The following is a 17404-nucleotide window of genomic DNA, read 5'->3' on the forward strand; positions in this document are numbered from 1 at the left end:
ATGGCATTTAGGGGACCTGAATGTCGTTGAAGAGGAATGGAACAGAGACTTCTAAGTCACATCGGCCAAATACTCAGGACCCAAATATCTTCAATATCTGTCCATAAACTCAAAAACATTACTACAGGGCTTTTTCTTTCCTATGTAGCTGTAGTTCATTTGACCTTAGCAACAGAAATTAGTATTTCAAATGACTCATGAGTGAATGTCATCTGCTAGCATGTTGCTCCATCAACTAACTCTGTATAACCCCGGTCTTCTCCAACCCTGATTAATGTAAATAATCTTGTATTTTGCAGACATATGCCTTCCATTGAACACCCCTCTCCAGATCCTCAGGCATTGCACAAGATACAACATATGCACAGTAAATGATGCTGTATTAGTCCTGATGCACACCAACACTAACCTAATAGCTTCCTTTTATGAGTTCACAGATATTTGCGATGAAGGAAATGCAGTAGATCTCACTCATCTGGGCTTCAATAAGACATATGAAATGGTGCCACACAGTAAATTATTAGCTAAGCCAGAGAAGATGCGACTGGCATATGAAATGTAAAGTTGGTGAAGAGCTGCTGGAAAGGGGCATGGTAATTGCTTCAACTGAAAGGGGATGTGTTAGACTGAAGGTGGTTTACCAGTACAGTTCCTTGAGTTTCTGCCTCAAAAATTATTCTGCTTAACATTTCCATTAATGATCTTGGCACAAAAAGCAGGAGAATGCAAAGGAAATTTGCTGATGAGGTAAAATGAGATGCTGTCATCAATCTAGAAGAGGCCAAGATATCACACAGCAAGATTATAATGACCTTGAGGACTGGAGTAATGGAGAATGAATTTGATAGAGCAGCACAGACTGGATGATCATGCTGTTGGGAACAAGTACAACATTAGCAGCCATTCAAGTCTGGGAGGATGTCAGGTGGAAGTGTCTGGGGCAGGGAAAGACCCATGCTACAAATCATGAGACTATGACAAGACCCTGGTGCTATACGACACGAGGAAGAGTCAAATGTGAAGATCTTGGGTTGAGGGTTAGGAAAATGAGAGATTGATCTGTGTGAATGCATCAGAGTCAACACCAGGGGTAGAAAAGAGGTGTAGTGGACACTGCTGGTGTAAGGACATGTGGCTAGAAACTGGCTGGGGATATGAATAGATGGGAAATTAGATTGTCACATGAAAGTAGTGAGTTTCTCATGCAGGTTTCTGACCCAGCTCCAGGTGATATAAAAAACCAGCCATCCCTCAGAGGGATATCAGTCCTACTGCACAACCAGCGTGCTCGAGAAACCAGCCAGATTAGAGGTGTGATCTTCCTTCGGAATTTGAACTGGTTTGTCTTTACAACGGCCTATTCACAGAGGAGTTTTAGAGTCCTATTTTAAAAGGTGTCGCTAACCACGATGTTGGTTTGGAATCACATGTTCTACAAGGCTGTACACACGCCATCAGCCCGGGGGGACGGCAGCTGCCTGCTCTCTTATTCCCAGGACAAATGCGAGATTCACTTGTCCCCTCCAGGACTGCAGGGGGTTTCAGCGGTTGTGGGATTTGGGTATGTGATTGACTGCTTCGCTCTGAAACTCCTCTGGCCTGCCCAGCTCAACCACTCAGTCTGGAACACTGCTCACCAGCACTTCTTGCAGATTGCCTCCAGAGCAGCCTTTCTGGGCACTCCCCCCTCTGAGAGGTCCTCTCGCTCTGCCCTGAAGCAGCAGGGCTGAGGCAGAGACTTTTGCAGTGCAGACACCCCCATCTCCTCAGCTGGCTACTTGCTGCTTCTGCTCCCCAGGAGTGAATTGACTTTTGCAGCTGCAACCTTTCACTCTTCACATCCCCTGTATTTACCCATCCCAGCTCGCTGCCCTCGCTGCCACATCCCCAGGCATACGGCCACCGTCACAGCAGTGCCTAAGCACTTCAAATTTCCTTTGGGATCGTCAGGGGTTTCTATTTCTCTCTTTTTGGTTTCCTCCTGCTGTGAGTCCCTCAGAGCTTCCTGGGCTGCCTCTCTGCTGAGTCAAAAGATTTTTATAACGCTATTTCAAATTTTCAGGCTTTTTCTATTGACTTCTTCTTTCTCTGGAATCTCCCTTTTGAATTTACTGGCACAAGAATATTTCTGGGGTCAGCTTGTATGCCTTTCCCTTGACTCCTTTCAACCACAGGACATAGGACTGAATCACACTGTAGGCAGGATTAATTAATGGTCCCTCCAGGTCTCTCACTTCTATCCCCCCAGTCTGTCCACCCCAGCATCCCCCCGCTGCCACGGCCCAGCCCCGGAGCTGTCTCTTGGCACAGTCTCTTCCACTTTTCAGCTGAAGGGGACTGCTCTTTCCTTCCGTGAATTGCCCAGGGAGATCACAGAGGTTTATGGCCCAGCAGGGAACAAGCCCTCGCATCCTCATCTTCATACAGCCCACGATAATCTACTGTTAGTGCCCACTCTCCATTAGACTTTCTACTGGCCATATGGGATGCTTAAAAGGGTGAGTGGGTTTTGCTGATCACCCCTTGGCTCTCCAGTCAATGAATCAGCATGTGGATGGGAATCAGAGAGTCCTGACCGGTGCGATATTGCTGCCGGTGCACTCTTGTAGTAGCAATTGGCACCTGCTGTTCTCAGCCCTCAACAAACCCATAACAGAAGGGTCCTCAGAGAGACCCCGCAAGGTGGACAACTGTTCAATTTCCTCAGTCTCCAAGGCAGCCATACCCAAAGCCCACTGGTACCCTTTGGGTCCTTGAAGTACCCTCTCCGAGGTAGTCTATGCCCAGGATGCACGGGGCCCCTGGGCCACTCACAATGGGGTGTTTAGGCCACCCATTCCCAGTTAGGCTCACTTCAGCTTCCCATAGAGGCAGCTGTTGGGACCCCCCTGTCACTCCCAAAATACAAATGGGTTCTGCCCCTTTATAGTTTGATGGCTTTAGGGTGCATTGGGCACCAGTGTCCCCTAGAGCCTTACACCCCTGTGGATCTGACGTGCCAGGCCATCGGCTCCACATGGTCCAGTAAACCCGGTTGTCCCCTTCCTCCACCTGGCTGGAGGCAGGGCCCCTCTAATCCTGGTCATAGTGTTGGTCACTCGCTTTTGGTAAACATGAATCAGAAGTGTCTTCAGGAAGCTCAGAAGTGAGATCAGCCCTTCTGCTCTGTCTGGGAACTGCCCACTGGAACCTGGAGTGGCGCTTTTCCAGGAGGAATCTCCTTTTGTGATTGTTTTTCCTTGCAGCTCACATATTCGTGCCTCTAGGATTGAAGTGGGTTTTCCATCCCTCTTCCTCATGTCCTCTCCATGGTCACACAGGTAATAAATACCACAGGGTACCCTGAGGCCTGTACCTTCCATATCCTCTCTCTTGAGCAGAGGAACGCCTACTCCTAACAGCTGAGATACGGGCCCGTACAGGTGGGGAGTAGGGCAGATCCTCTTGGAATTGTGAGAACTCCCGGGACAGTTTCTCCACAGCTGAGACACAGGCCTGTAGGGAGGAAGAGACATTTCCTTTGTATTGATGGAGTTGGGCAGCCACTTCATCCACCGTTTGTCCCTCGCCTTCCTTCCAGGACATTGCTGCCGGTGAGTTGGCATACGATGGTGGTGCACTTTGTAGAAACATCCACCAAACGGGTTGTGTGCATGGACTTGGTCCAGATCTGTGGGTAACTGCTTGTAATCCGGATCATTACAGATCACCCCCAGCACGGCTAATCCCCTCAGGTCCTGGATACCTCTCTCCGTGATGGCCTACTTGCCTGGGTGACATGTAACCTCTTCCTTGAAGGGGTACCTTTCCTTCACACCTGACAGGAGTGGCCTCCCGAGGCTCAGGGTTTGTGTCTTTCTTCCAATCACCTTGTCAATGCGTCCTTCCCTAGAGAGGGATCCCACCTGCCTGGCTTCCCTACCCTCTAATTCCACATCACTGGCCCATTGTCCCAGCCTTGGAGCAGCCAGATAACAATGTGCTTGCCTGGATATGTTGTTCTAGTACACTGTCCTTATCTCAATCCACAAAGTTTTACTTTTTTTTTATTCCAATTCTCCCCATCCCACCAAGGGCAGGAGTGAGTGAGTGGCTGTGTGGTGTTTTGTTGCCAGGTGGGTCCAAACCACGACAGTCCTTTTTAGCACCCAGAGTGGGGCACAGAGGATTGAGATAATGGCAAAAATCTGACCAGAGCATGTTAAAACAAATTTGCTAAACACATTTCTTATACTAGTGAAATAGCCACTAGTCACAACGTTGGTTTTTTTGTTCACATGGTGGTGTTATAGAAATTCTCCTCTGTGCTATGTATTCCCTGTGGTGATGTTTATCAGCTCTGGGAGAGGGATGAGGACTACTTTTGCTGTAGTGCTGGGTAATTTCAATTTATGATATGGTTACATCACTGGCCATGTGGTTAAGCTGGTATTTGTGTGTGGCATCGTTGTCATGCCTGTACCTCGGGCGCCTTCTCTCGGAATATATTAGTAATCGCACCCTGTCATTGGGGAAGACAGCGAGGGGATACCTTCTCCTTCAGGCTAATTACAACAGCTTTTGAGAATTGTGCACATCCTTGGAATGATCCGGATCACCCCCTGGGTTCCCATGACGTCTCAGCTCCTGTTCCTGACCGAACTGGTGATGGCTGCAAGCGCTAATTAAGACCCACGCTTGTCCCTGTCCCTGTCCCTCTCCACTTTCTGCGCAGGCGCCACCACAGCTGGGATGTAAGGCCCCTTCCCCAAAAAAAACAACCAAAAGGAATAAACACAGCCCTACCATAATGCTTTGAATCAGGAGTCCCACTCATCCTGTCAGGGAATTAAACCGCTCAGCCAGCCGGGCGCCACCAGCAGATTGTTTCATTTGATGCATTAAATCCTGGGGATGTTGAGGGTCATCCTCTACGCTGGGTGGTTCATCTGTTCTGGTGAAACACCACACGCCTTCACAAGTGGAGCAGTGCTTGTGGTGTCAAAGAAGGAGATAATCTGCTGCCAATTGATTTTGTGATGTTCCTTGGCGTACGGCTGTTACCTGCTTGGAAGAAAAACCAATGAGGAACGTTAATATCAAAACCACTCAGCATAGTATAATTCTGTAACACAGCTGCTGGGGTTGGCACATCCATGAAACACGCTGTCAGAAGATCTGCAGCTGTTCCCTCAATGCAAACGGCAGATGAGTTAGTTACAGTAGAGGCCAACCAGCTCCAAGTATTTACACGTTGGTCTGGCGGAAATGGATCCAGGGCACGTGCTTGTAGTATGAGGCTACAAAGCACAACGAGCCAACCTGTGATAAGGGAGGAAAACAGGAGTGTCATCTCCTTCAGGAATACCTACACCATTGCTCCGGCTCCTTTGGCTAATATCGCTCTGGGTTTTAGAACCTGACGTGGGGTAATTGCCCACCTAGATTGAAGTGCCATGGCTTGTGCTTTTTCAGATTGAACTGTAATTTAATGTTGGGTTTGCAACACCAATAACACTGTTCCAATGTTATCTTCTCTAGAAGAAGCATGGGTATTTGTCAAAGATACCTGAAATACTAGAACTCGAGAATGTCGTATCAACAGAAGATGTAAAATGAGAGGACAAGTGTGGGCACAGAACCATACAGCATTCTCAGGGGTTGTTACAGGAATCTTCACATCTAGACTAATAGATCGCGGTCCCACCATGCAATCCGTTGGTGTAAACAATTCCATTTCCCCTGTAGTTAATATTTGGGGAGAGATACCATCTGGGAGAATTTCAGTCCTCACCAAGTTTTGTACTGGAGGTGTTGTGATACAATCATAGAGCATTTGATCATGAATATTGTGTCTGTTTAACCAAAAAACCTGCTTTAGTAAGATGTGCACTGCAATGTGGTAAAGTTTTAGTACTGGTTAGCTTTGTAAATTGTTCCTTTAACATCCTGTTCATTCTTTCAATCAAGCCATTAGGTTGGGGATGGTGGGTGACATGGAATGTTCAATCCATCCCTAGCCCTTGAGCCCAATCTGGTACATTCTGTCCACTGAAGTGTGTTCCTTGGTCCCTTTGTATTTGGTGAGGAGGTCTGGATCAACGAATGAGATATTCTAATGCTACAGCTGTGCTAGGTTGATTAGCATATTTGGTGGGGTTAGCAAAAACCATTCCTGACACAGTTCCCACAGCAGTGCCTCCCCTTTTGAGGGGGCAGGGGGCCAGTGTAATGCACCTGCCAGGTACTGAAGGCCCACTGACCCCGTGTTATCATTCCCCATGGCCTGTATAATGCCCTTCAAAGTCGTTGTGTACAAGCAGCACAATTATGTACACACGCTTTATAAATATGCAGTGACAAAAGGGTTGGTTTGATGGTGAGCAATGTCCCATGGGTGCACAGTATGAGCTGATCGACATCCGCAAGCTATACATGCATTTATGGCTTGAGCATGCACGTTGGTGGAGGTCATATTGTCTACTTGCCTTTTATTTCGTGGATTAAGTGAATCATCTTTTTGGTGATCTGAGACATGCCTTACTTTTAAAGAATACCTTTGTACACGTTGCCAAATTTGTTGCCATATATCTGCCCCACATATAGGATATTTTTGTACGTGCCGTCACCTGCCACAGTCCCCACAGACTGTATCATCTGGAACTGCTCCTTCTAATTCAAAAGGATATCTTTCCCTAGGAGTGTATCATTGCGTATGATCACTCAAAGCATTTTTGCAGGCATTAGAAGCTTCTTGCTGTCGCTTGGTCTGTTGCCACACAACCTTCTTCCTAGCTTGTTTCTGCAGAGGGCACATTAATACTGCCAGATGTGGGGTGAAAGTTCTCCAATACCCTAAAAGCCCCAAGAAGGTCTGTTCTGTTTTAGTGTAGTTGGTCCAGGAATTTGCTGGACCTTATTTGGTATTTCTCTCACCTGTCCGTGCCAAGCTATTCCCAAAAATTATATGGTAGTACTGGGGCCCTGTGTTTTCTTTGGATGAATTGCCCAGCCTCAGGCTGGTAAATGCGCTTTCAGTGATTCAGCAGCTACTTCAATTTCATGTGGTCACTCTGCCATAATCAATAGATCAGCAATACATTGGTAACAGTGACGGTCCCTGACCCTAGAGCTAAATCAGCTGCTATTGTTTGGTGGCACATGGAGGGACTGGGTTTGTATCCCTGAGGCAATAGTTGGAAAGTACATTGCTTTTGTTGTCCAGTAAAGGCAAACTGGTCTTGGCTTTCTGAAGCAATAGCTATTGAAAAGAAAGCATTAGCTGTGCCTGGATCCTGCCGGCTATGCCAGATGTGTGAGCTGGCACAGGCAGGACAGGAACAACCACAAAACCACAGACAAAATGCAAAGAGTAAATTTATTTTCGTTACCTTGCTAACCGGCGGATCTGTGAAGCAGCACAGGGGCAGAGGCATGCAAGCGGGGACACAGGCACTAGAGGATTGCCGAACCTGCTGGTTTCACCTGTTCACCAGGGATTCACACAGGCGTAGTTTATGTTACAGAGTCTCTCAGATAAACAAACAACAACAAAAATTTTAAAATTTATCATCAATACAATTAACTAGTCCTCCACAACCACAATAACAGGTTCAAATGCCCATGAGAGGAGAACAACACATCACTTCCTAGACTTTAGTGACAACCCAAAAAGCTCTATCACTCACGTAACAAATGAGAGCTCTCAACCTCGAGGAACTTCTCGGGGCAGCGTCCCAACCCCATAACCTCAAGGGGTTCCCTTGGGCAGTGTCCTGACCCAAGGGGAGAGTCCTCAACTGTAGCACACTGCTCTGCTGGGGATGAGCTCAAAGTGGCTCCCCCAAGGGACTCCATTTATACCCAGCCCAATCTGAGCTGGGGTCAGTAGCAGTTCCCATTGGCCAAGGGCCCCATCTACCATGAAGCCTGGAGAACAGGGGCCATCAACAGCTGCTACACTTTAGCATCCAAGAAGCCCTATTTTCATCGGGCGGGTGCGCCTGCCACAGTTTACCACTGTGCTTTGATCTTTCCCAGAGCAGGGCAGGAATCTCAAGCATGTTCCATAGGTGCCTCTAGGTCTATCACAGGTCTCTGTTATTGAAACACAGGTGTTCTCCTTATCAAACAAACAAGGTTAAACTACAATTAGAAGGATACCTGCATTTTTCTACACACCAGCTGCAGGTCACTTGAGAGTGTTGATAAACCACCTCGCCAGTCTTCTGTTATTTTCCAAGAGTATCCTTTGAGTACCCTGGCCTCTTCTTCCTCAGCCAAAGTGCTCGGAGCCGGGTGCTGTGCAAGGGTCCCTGTGCCGGGGGACTGGAGTCTGCAACGATAGCAACAGCAGGTACCAACCTGTCAGGGATTTTGATGCCCAGGCGAAACATGGCCTGGAAGGTCGCCACATCCTGGCACAGTGGGCAGCAGAACTGACACAAGCTAGACAGCAGCGTCTGTCCCTGGGGCATCGGCATCGTCAGCGTCTGTCCCTGGGACATCAGCATCGTCATCAGTGGTGGGAGATCCCGTTTGCCCCCCTGGAGCTGCACGATGGGGTGATGTCAGTGGGGATGCCATCAGAGGCTGGGGGTGATGCCACCTACCTGGATGTAGAGATGGTGGAACCAGGCATTGGCATTGGCGGGACAGATGAGGGTGTTGTAGCAGGGCTGCCCCTCCCACACCCATTGCACCGGCCTGTGCATCCAGCAGAAGGACCTGTGGGTTCAGCCCCAGCCTCCTCTGCCCCAGCCCCAGTCCCGTTCCTGCCGGGCAGCTACACTTGAACTCTCAAAGAATTGGGAGACGCAGCCCCGCTCGCTGCCGCAGGGGAAGTGGAAGATTTGGGGGGAACTCCAGCTCTGGCAGGTGACTGAGGTGCCCCACAGCCAGCAGATGTGGCACCTCTGGGGATGGCATGGAGGCAGACGGCGCCAACGCTTCAAGGCCTCGGGGATCCCTGGTTCCCCTCACCCAACACAGACCTGTACATGTTGGTGGGGTCTGGCCCCACCAGCGCTTGGGGTTCCCCCAGGGATTTGCCATGTCTAGTCCCTCATCTTGTGCCACATTCCCTGGTGATGGCCCTCCCAGAGACCCCTGACCCCAATCCTGAGTCCCAGCACTAGCGGTGGTCTCCTGCTGCCAGCTTTCCCACAGCCACGAGGGTCCCCACTGATGGGGATGGGGTTCCATGAGGGATCTGTGAGTGGACAGCCCAACCCAGGCACTGCCGCTGTTGCTGGCAGAAAACCACTGCCAGGGGCCACATCCCAACTTCTCCCCGGTTTTGCCACAAATACCACTTCTCACCCTGCTCCACCGGTCACAGCAGGGACACAGAGTGAGCTCTGGAACAATGCAGTGCACATCCATTCGTCCCCCCTGATAGTGCTGATTCTTGGTTGGACATGTGGGAAGAGACCATGCAAACCCCAGCCTCCCGCTGCCTGCCTCTGATCCTTGGTCGGGCATGACTAATTCCTGCAGCCCTGATTCAAGGGAACAGTCCAACTCAGGGAGTTAGGTTATTTCAACGAATTACATGAAAGTGCAGCTCAGCAAAAGTAAATTTGTGTTTAAAGAATTAAATATAAGGAGCTGATGTAAAGGGAGAGTGAAGGAATTGCTTATGGTTTTGTTTCTTCTGCCGTGGAAGAGCTCTGTAAGCAGATGACTTTCTAATGCAGCAGAGAAACACAAGAGAAATTCAAGGGGGTTAGGGGAGTGGGGGAAACACAGGAGACCAGAAAAAACAGCTTTACAAATAAAGAGTGTGAAAAACAAAAGAAAGTAAAAGCCCATTATTTAGGAAGGGGAGCAAGTAGCAAAAGATTCCACCTCTTTTTGGCTCATCTTTGCAGAAACAAAACAAGAGGTTATGGTCAAGTACTCAACACAATCAAAACTTAGTGCACAAAGATGAGAAAATGGAAAAGAGAACAACTAAGGAAGACGTAGGTAAGGCAGGTGTAGTCAAACCAAAAGGCCCCCCAGATTCCCCTAACTTCCTCCTGAGCCAGGCTGTGGCCATCTCTGAGTCACTGGTGATTAGCAGGACAAACTGCCATGGAGCGGGAGAGGTACCAGAAAGGCAGTGGGGAGCAAAGAGGACACTGGGCTTGCATTATCTGATGCTTTTGGCACTGCTTTGCATGTGTGTCCTTAAGAAAATGAGGGAATTAAAGTCTAAAAACGACATTACCCCCAGGCAGGATCTTGTACATGAGATACAGGAAAAAACACAGGGATTAGTGAAGTCCAGCAAAAGGAGAGTAATTTGACACTGCAGGCTTATGTGCTGGGCACCTTCCAGCCACCCAGCACAGCTCTACCAAACCACAGGGACACTCTGCACTGGTTACCCTCAGCTCTGGCTCTGAGAGCTTAGAGACCAGCCCAGGGGATATGTTGCACCCCGAGATGGCTGCAGCCTCAGCTTCTCTCACCCTCTCCCAGACTCCCCACGTGGACTCCAGGTCCCCAGCCTCAAGCACCCCTTGCTCCTTAAGGCAAGCAGATACATTTCTTTAACAAAACCAGGGAAGAGAAATGCTGTGTGAGCAGAGCAAGCGTTTGTGTGAGAAAGAAGTGCCCTGCTCCCCCCACATGGGGATACCCCCCTCTGCACATAGCAGGACTCAGAGCACAAGGCACAGGAAACACCCAGGTTCGAAGCTCACTCGCCAGCCCCCTGGCATCTTCTTGCCACAGGGTGAAGCCAGCTTTGTTCTGCCCTTTCTCCCCCAAACAGCACCCCCAGCCTCCCCTCTGCTCTCACACAGCACTGGTGTCCAGCCCGGGTCCCCATCCTACTGTTTGTCTCCTGTGCTCATGACTTGAACCTAGAGTCCCATCCCCACCGCTGGTCTCAAGTGGAGGAAAACCCTGGGGCTAATTCTCACCAGGGCTGGATTTGGTTTGGTGAGATCATGTAGACTCTCGTCTGATCTGGGACTGATTTGTGTGAATGCATCAGAGTCAACACCAGAGGTGGGAAAGAGGTGTAGTGGACACTACTGGTGTAAGGACATGTGGCTAGAAACCGGCTGGGGATACAAATAGATGGGAAATCATATTGCCACATGAAATGAAACCTCTGCAAGACTCTGCTCGAGCTGCCTTGGGACCCCTGAAGTTCTTTTTGTCTTGCAGGACTTCTCAGGGCAGAGACCTCTCAGTGCTCATGCACCTGGAATCAGGGCTAGCACAGACTTCCCAGTCCTTCCTGGTGATGAATCTGTCAAGTCAGACAGGGATGTGTTACAGACCCAGGGGTGGAAAGGGACATGAGGGCCTTGGGTCACTTCCTGGGCACATGCTGACCTCCCCAAGGAGGTCATCTCCCCTCCAGGCTCCCATCCCACAAACCCCCAAGCCTCAGGGAGCTGCAGTGGCTGCTAAAACCCAGAGGGCAGGGAGAGTTCAAGGTCTCCTGGGAGAACCCCCCTTGCTGGGTCGTTCCTGGCTGTGTTCAGTGCAGAGGATGGATGCAGCATGCGGGCAGTTGGCATATCAGGTGCAAGTCTTGAAGGTGGCACACTATGTGCGTTGGGCTCATCACCACTGGGAGGTCCTGCTGGCTACACAGGGACCTCCTTCCCACACCGTGTTCCCAGCACTAGGATGGTTCAAGGAGACCAAGGAGACCGCTTATTTCTCAGCTGCAGAGGATGAGTGGTCACGTGCTGCACATGAGACCCATGGTGGCTTCCCCCTTTCCTTACTCCAGGTGTGGTTCCTCACACCACCATGCTCTTGGCCCTGTTGGACATGAAGCAAAGAGCCCAGAGCCTGACAGAGCCTTTCCTCGGAGCCCAGAGCAGGAACCAGTGCTTGCACAACTGCTGGCTGTGAGCACTTGCTGCTGGTGTAGAAATAGTCCTTCACATGACTCCGGGGCAGCTTTAGGTGTAGCTGAAGCAGAACACTGTTGTGTCAGCCCCAACTGGAAGAGCTTAGGAAAGCCAGCATGAGTCTATCACTCAGTAAATTGCACATTCCCCAGCTGAGAGCATGGGCAACCATCCCCTTAATCAGCTGTGGAGCCCTCTTCTCTTCCTGTTTCCCCAGAAAGTCAGCAAGAAATTGTGAACAGCAAAGCTGAAAGTCATTGCTAGGATTGCTTGTTAAACGCTTTGCACTCACTTGCACTAATAAAAATCCCTTCAGTCACCCTGGGACCACTCCTAAAGCCCAGCAACAAAATCAGGGGAGATGAAACCTGAAAACTTTGGTACTTATCAGTGAAATTCATCTCTAAGATAAAAGGATGGTAGAAAGGAAGACCAGTTCCAAGAAAGCAGGAGGTTTCCAGCCTTTGCAACTAACATTTCCCAGTTCTGCTTCAAAATTACTGCCAGTCAGGGCAAAAATCCACCCCAAGAGAGCAGAGAGGTGCTGAACTCACTTGGAGCAGGAGAGGCCTGAGAAAAGAGAGCAACAATGAGGTTGATGGATTGGCACAGCGTGGAGATGGTCGTTATGGACAGAGGGCAAATGCAAGGGCAGAGGCAGGACCAGAACAGATTCTTCCTGTGTCTGATGTGAGGTGCTGGCTCAGTCCTGGCTTTTCATAGGGACGGTGGCCAGCCCTGTTAGTCAGATTTCAAGGCAAACGCTTTGAGTTTCCAAAGTGTAACAGAGCTGATGTCACGGCACTTTTGCTTCAGAAATGCTGAAAAAAAGGAAGTAACAGATCTACAAAATACCAGAATAGCCTTTGTGTGAGGTGAGGTAAGTCTGAGCAAATCGGCATCGGCATGAGGGCAACACTGACCAAGACAGGATGTGAAACAACCCTTGAGCAGCAGGTTCACACTTAGATTCACCAGCATGACAGCAGCACTCATCAAACTCATCTCAGCATCCTCCCCGAAGGACCAGGAAGACCTCAACTCAATTTCCTTTTCAAGGACTGAGACCTTGAGGACAAAGGTGCTCAGACCCTCAGAGCAGCTTGGGGACAGTGCAGGCAGCATGGGCAGCAGGCATGCTCTGAGCTCTGCTGTCTGTGCAGGCAGCAAGGATGGCTGGCACCCTGGAGGCTGGTTGTAGATCTGGGCTGGCAGTCCTGGCATCATAAAACACAAAATCCTCAACTCCGTGTTTCCAATATGGAGCTCAGGACCTCCAGACCCCTCCTAACACACCCCAGCATCAGCCAGTAAGGGAAGTGCTTGCCTGGAAACCCGACTTGATGGTCTGAGTCAACAAATAGTGTCTTCTCCCAGAGACATGGGGTGAACACAAGTGCCAGCATGGGTTTGGTACAGGGTGGGATGCAGAAGGCAGAGCAGGGGGTTCCCCTGCCTGGGGAGTGGAGAGGGACCAGCTCTCATGCAAACACGTACCCCCATACCCTTGTGCACACTCACAATCACAGGGCTCATGGTGTGGTCTGCCCAGAGCCCTCTGTCACTGCCCTTGCCATGAGGTGATGGGCTCCTCAGGATGCCCCAGGGAGCATTTCCCCTTTTTCCACCTCCCTCTTCTCTGCAACAGGCACCAAATTTGCCAGCTCACAGCCTGTGTTTTCTCTGAGTATTTTCATGCCCAGCTCCCAGCAACAACCTGCTGTTCATGAGGCACCACGAGCTCGTCTCCCTGGGATTTCCTCACCGCCCCACGGCCCCATAATGCAGTGGGGACTGCAGGGCAGTGCTGCTCTGCTCCCACTCTCCTTTTCCCCCACCGTGCTACATGGGTCTGCATGGGGCTCTTGGAGATGTCCTTGTGTCTGGGTGTATTGGGGCTGCCTCCCCAGTGTCCCCTTCACTGCAGTGTCCCCACAGGTGGGGACCAGTGCTGCAGGAGGATCCCCATGGGCTATGCCAGGGACCCTGCTGGGGTGGGTAAGAGTCCGTGGCTTTCCAAGTCATCCTCCCAGGAGCCATCCTCATGAGGCTGGGGGTGGTGGTGTCCTGGGGACCCTGAGGACTGTTGCCTTCAAAAGTACGTGAAGGACCTGAACGAAGTGACTGGCACCACGGGGTTGTCACAAACACGTGGTGGTGGCATTTTGGGGCAGCAGAGCAACATGCTAGCAGGTACTCAGGCTTTTTTGCCAAGGGACATTCCAGTCTTGGAGATGGGGAGGCTACTCCCATATTGCATATATTCCAGTATTGTAATTATCCTATTGTTCTGGCTAATTTGTGTATGTTTTGCTCATGTCCCAGATTCATGTAGGGGTGCAAAGCAAGGTGGCATGTCTCAGCCTTGTCTCCTCACTACAATAACAACTGCATTTTGTACTGAGCCTTGACCCATCTTTGTTGTCCTAAGGCTGATCCTGGGGCTGGGACTTCTCTTTCCAAGGAGCAGCACCTGTAGAAAGTAAGTTTTTACATCTGCACCACATGCCTCACCACATGGCCCTGCACACTTCTGGGCTAGAACATGCAGCTCCTGGGCTGCATCGCTTCCTTGTTGCACTTGGTGGGGTGGCACTGACTCATCTCCCCTTCTTCTGCCATCACAGACAGAGAGTGTCCTGCTATGGGACATGCAAGTGAACCTGTTTTGGTGTGCCCACAACTGCTGGCACAGGAAGGAACTGTTACTGTCTATGACAAAATATGTGACAGGTTCAGATAGAGATCTAAGAAACCACAGAGTGATACTGACTCTCCCCCAACCGCAAGGCTGCCAGACCTCATGCTCTGTTAGAGCTTGTAGAGGCAACCGAAACCATGATATTTGCATATCTTTCTGAAAGTGCAGGGTGGCTGCACCTCAGCCCAGCCCAGCTCCCTCTTCCCCCCACCCGACAGGCCCAAGGGATGGTACAATCCCATACAACCATTGCACAGCCCAGCCTTTCTCCTCATTCAGGGGGTTTGACCCTCTGTGGTTTTTGGAGGTGTATTCTGCAGCCCTGGACATCATGGCAGAGATACCAGCGTGTTGGAAAGATGCCAGACCATTCATCGTGGGTCCATCCTTGCTCCAGGTCAGCTCTTGCAGGATAGTGACGCTCCTCCCTGTTCTCCTCAGCCTACTCTGCACTCCTCCAAAGCTACCCACTGCCTCCCTTTGCCCTCTCCTGCTCGCCACAGTGCAGCTCCTCAGGGAAAGTGGGTGGCAAAGGCTGTGGCCAGCGGCTGGGATTCACCAGGTGTTGCAGAGAAACCTGTGCAGAGATCAGGGCACCATGGGGACAGGGGAGCTGGATGCCAGATGTCCCATTGCGGCCCTAGACCATGTCACGGAAGACCTGCAGGGGGGACCATCCTGGGATTTGGCCTCAGATGGAGAGGGGAGCTGCACTGGCCATTTTAGGGAGCTGCATGGGCAGGACAAGCCTCAGAGAGGTTTCCCCCATCTGTGTGCGCTGCCTCCTGCAAGTCAGAGAGATTTTTCTCTCTGTCCGTTTACTTCCTCTCCCAACCACACATGAGCATCCAAGGAGCTCCGGGCCCTCTGCCGTCTTCTGCAGGAAATGTTCCTGGAGCCCTTACCTTCATCTCCGTCTCAGTCACAGCTCACCCATCTGCTGAGAAGCCCTGCAGAGCTTCGTCCTGCCTGCCCAAGGGTGGGGCACACAGCCTCGGCAGGCAGGGCTGCTGCCAGCACCGGGCAGGTTCTGGGTGCCATCCTCTGCCTCAGTGCTCATTTCCCTCAGGTCTGAATCCCGCTGTGCTGGGTGCTGCAGGGACAGGTCATGCTGCCCATGCTGGTAGCAACCACCTGGGGAGTGGGGGCCCATTTCAAGCTCCTCTCCACCCTCCTATTCAGCAGAAAGCCTCTTTTCTAGGAGGTGAGTGCAGGTGGTGGGGGAGAAGTCTGGTTCTGTTTTTACCCCAGTTGGACTTAGCCCCTTTTCTTTTTTTTTTTTTTTAAAGTAAAATGTATTCTTAAGTGAAATGTATGGGGCCGAGGAAACAGGCTATGTGTGGTATGCAGGACAAGGGATGGGGGGGATCACAAGCATCACTGCTGCAGGACGCCTGGGCAATGCCAGCACATTGCTGCCCACTGTGACTCCCGCCCAGCCCCTCCAGCAGCACGGCTCCCAGTGCACGCTGCCTAACGGGGTCCCGCTGCCTAACGAGGTCCCCCTTCCTTCCTTCCTTAAACAAAGGGAAAAGTCTCTGCTCCCTCAGAAGGACTCTCTGGAAACTAGAGTCACCTACTCTTTGCAGCTCCAGATGAAGTCTCAAAAGATGGCCCCAGTTGGCTGTTTTCCTCTAGAAAAACAAGATGCAAATGCGACTGTAAAAGCGGTAGGAAAGGGGACTCCAGACACACTCCTCAGCACAAGGGCTCAGACTCCTGTTTGTCCTGGACAGGGAAGGCTCTGCTGTGTCGATCAGCCTGCACCTACACTGTTCTGCTTCTCTCGAGGTCACTACAGGGAAACACTGGCTGTGCACTGGGAGTCAGGGTGGTTGTGTCCATGATGCTGGATCGCCTCTGCCCAGTGTGATGTGTGTCACAGGAGCCTGGTAATGTATAGCAGCACAAATGGGGTCCATGCTCCACCATCAGCAGGACTGAACATCCCTGGTGAACTGCCAGAGGACTTCTAAGTCTTTTCTTGAACCATTGGCCATCATTGCCTTCCCCAAACCTGACTTTGGCGGTGATCAGAGTCCCAGCACAGCCACCTCCTGCTTCCCAGGCCTGGCAGGGATGGGCTCCTCTTGCACAGAGGGTCTTCCCAATGCCACAGCTCTCAGAAAGCAGCAGACATCCCTGCAAAGTGCCCCAGAAAGGCCATGGCATCCATCCCATCTGATCCTCTCCTTGGGCTGTGGGACCCGAGTGTCCCTGTTCCTTCAGGGCTTGGTTGGTGGCCACCAACAGGTCCACCACCATCACCACCTCATCCCTGGTGGTCTAGTGGTCAGGATTCAGCACTCTCACTGCTGCGGCCTGGGTTCGATTCCCAGTCAGGGAAGGGGGTTCCTGTAGCCACCACAGGCCCAAGCTTTTTCCTGGGTGGCTGCATTGCCCTTGAGCAGCTCCTGGGGTTCAGCATGAGATTCAGGAGCTCGCACACCCAGTCCATGGGGCTGGGTCAGGGTTAGGTGAATTTTGAGAGGTGGCAGCAGCCTCCTGTCCCCCCACTGCCATCAGACTGCACCCCTCAGCAGAAAAATACCTCAGGTGGAGGCCAGCTAGAAGCCTGTGATGGGCTGTAGGGAGCAGGTGACAGGCTGTAGGGAGCAGGGGGACCAGCTGTGTGGGGTGTGGACATGCTACTGCAGGTTATCTTCTTGTGATAAGGAGAGGTGCGGGCCTGCCATCCCTCCTGGGGACAGGGGCTGCCAGTAAAAGCTCCCGCTGTGAGCAGGATTTGAACCTGCGCGGGGAAACCCCATTGGATTTCAAGTCCAACGCCTTGACCGCTCGGCCATCACAGCAACTTGCACAGGGAGAGGGTCTCCACAGGAGCCCATGGCTGTCACCC

At 51.1% G+C, this 17404-nt stretch overlaps 2 non-coding genes across 2 annotated transcripts; one reads left to right on the top strand and one right to left on the bottom strand.

The window, feature by feature from the left end:
• Positions 1-16819: 16819 nt before the first annotated feature.
• Positions 16820-16891, top strand: TRNAE-CUC (transfer RNA glutamic acid (anticodon CUC)). Its single transcript has one exon. It is a non-coding gene; the product is annotated as a tRNA-Glu (tRNA).
• A 384-nt stretch (positions 16892-17275) lies between these two features.
• On the bottom strand, positions 17276-17357 carry TRNAS-UGA (transfer RNA serine (anticodon UGA)). The gene has a single exon. It is a non-coding gene; the product is annotated as a tRNA-Ser (tRNA).
• Positions 17358-17404: the final 47 nt, after the last annotated feature.

The sequence above is a fragment of the Strix uralensis genome, chromosome 20, assembly GCF_047716275.1.
Source record: "Strix uralensis isolate ZFMK-TIS-50842 chromosome 20, bStrUra1, whole genome shotgun sequence".
Lineage (NCBI taxonomy): Eukaryota > Metazoa > Chordata > Aves > Strigiformes > Strigidae > Strix > Strix uralensis.